Below are 2,658 nucleotides of genomic sequence, written 5' to 3' on the forward strand. Positions count from 1 at the left end.
ACATGGCGAATCCTGGAAAGGCTCACTGGCAAGCATTGAAGTGGATTTTAAGGTACATAAATGGGTCTCTGAATAGAGTCCTAATTTATGGTGGAGCCTTAGGTGAAGATAGTAAAGCAGTAATCGAAGGATATGTCGACTCTGATTATGCAGGTTGTATGGACTCCAGAAAATCTATTTCTGGATATGTTTTCACTATGTTTGGCACTGCAATTAGTTGGAAAGCAACACTTCAGAAGGTTGTTGCTCTATCAACCACTGAAGCGGAGTATATTGCCTTAACTGAAGCTGTGAAAGAAGCATTGTGGCTTGAAGGTTTTGCAAAGGAGCTGAAACTTCAAGGTCGAAGTATCACTGTTAAATGTGATAGTCAGAGTGCAATACACCTGTCGAAGAATTCAGCCTATCATGAGCGAACTAAGCACATTGATGTGAGGCTGCATTTCGTTAGAGGAGTAATCAAGCGTGGAGAAGTCCAAGTGCTGAAGGTTTCGACTGAAGACAATGCTGCTGATATGATCACAAAGACATTGCCGAGTTCAAGTTTTTCCACTGTATGCAGTTGATAAAGCTGCATGAAGAAAGCTAATTTGTTCCCTTGAGGTTGTAGAGTTAGATCCAAGGTGGAGATTTGTGAGATATTGGATCGAACTCTAGTATGGCCGAAGGGTAGCTTCTTGGTTCGACAGGGTTAAGCATGAAGTCGAAGGTTGTTCACATGCTTGTGTCGAAGATGCTAGGGTTGTTAGCATGTTAAATTAGGTTTTAGTGTTTAAACCCTAATTTGTTAAGTTAGCTTGTTTATTAAGTTGGCTTGTGTAATGGGCCTTGTGGAAAAAGCCTATTAGTTAGTATGTTAGGTTTTATTATAAATAGCATACTAGTCTCTCATCATTGTAAGCTGGAAATCCTAATTTAGGGTGAGAGAGGTTATTTGTTATTCTTGTAAACTTGTAATCTTGTTTTAAGAGAAAGTGAAAGAAAAACAGTTATAACCAATTCTTGTGTTCCTCTTCTTCCTTGTCCTTTATTCTTCCTTGGTTTATACTTTGTTCTTGGCATTGAATTCACAACAGTAGGCATGAGATTCACAAGGAATCTTTGCGAGCTAATAAAAAACTAAAAACAGTCAGTTCATCTGTCTTTCAATTCAATTCTCTCTCCTAACACAAAGGAGAAACTTTCCCAATCAAGCACCAAACACACAAACACAAGGAAGGTTCCCGTAGAGTACTGCAGATATGTAGGGTGCTTAATACCTTCCCTATGTATAACCAACCTCCCTGACTCTAGAATATCTATTTAGATGAAATCCTTACACCAAGAAAACTCTTAGGGTTTATTTGAGATATTTTTCCCCTTCCTCCTTGTAGGAAAATTAAAAAGTTCCTGTGCTTTTGTAGAAAGAACTGAAATAAAATTCCTCCCACAAGGACGCCTCTCTCCTTCCATATTTCGCGTGAAGGGTCCAGCGTGCCGTCCTCCCAAGTAAAACGGGGAGGTAAAAAAAGCAACAACAAAGGCCTTGAATGTGATCATGGATTTTTTTTCAATATCGTCCCATAATCTTCTTTTTTTCCCATAGTGTTAAAACCATAGATTGCAGTGCACAACATCATAAAATCACTATTGAGAGTGAATCCCCATAGTGGATAGTTTGCTTTGTGTAGGATATACTCTTTACCTGAATTTTTGAATCATCCCACATAATCCATATTTTACAATTATTGTGTTTAGAATAGTAATCCAAGTAACTTCATCTTGTCCCCATTTTATTCCTCATACCTTTAGCTTTGTGAGGCTTAACTATTGTTTCAACTAAGATGGCTAACTTAGGTTTTATGCTATTGAGGCGAGATATTGTCTCTCAGAGTTTCCATAAATGATTCATCCCTCCCTAACATTACAGGAAACAATCATGTTCTTATATCATTGGACACTCCACGATCATTCCAAATCACGAGTGTTTAAAAACCATTATGATAAGGAATCTCAACCTTAGTGTTATTAGTAGTACTCACATATATCACATGCTTACCTTTGTTTTTCTAGTTATTAGAGACTTGTGTCCAAAAGGTGCTAGCTTTCTCAACTGGTTTGGTTGGAGTATTGCTTTTCCCTTCAACTGGAACTACTAGTGCAGGATTCACACGCATTGCTTAGTGACCTTGATCTTCTCCTTGGTACATTGATGCCCTACCTTATGGCATATTTTATAGAACTTGGGCTTCCATTCACACTCCACAGGCTAGTTGATTTTTTCCCCATCAATGTCCTTTATAGTTATGCTCTTCTTCTACTTTTGTGTGATGTCAATTCGACCAGAATTTTAGCATAGGAAACCCTTAGCTTGTTTGTTGTACATTTATCAGTAAAAATAGGCTTTAGTAACTTCCTTCTTATCTTTCCTAAGATTTTTGCTCCATGCAAATGTAGAGGTTAGTGTGGCAGTTTTAACCCAACAGGTAAGGTGCGCAACTGTCGCGGGGAAAAATCGTATCTTTTTTGGGATGAGACACCTGATGCGTTCTTTGGGCTCGAGTGCTCATGAAAATGATTATTCTTTTGTTTTTGTCACGACCAAACTTTTTATTGTTTCCAAAACAGGAAAAGGAAAAAAGTTGCAATAACCTTAAAAGAGATGCAAAGCCCAAAACT

The sequence above is a fragment of the Vicia villosa genome, unplaced genomic scaffold (genome assembly GCF_029867415.1).
Source record: "Vicia villosa cultivar HV-30 ecotype Madison, WI unplaced genomic scaffold, Vvil1.0 ctg.003182F_1_1, whole genome shotgun sequence".
NCBI lineage: Eukaryota > Viridiplantae > Streptophyta > Magnoliopsida > Fabales > Fabaceae > Vicia > Vicia villosa.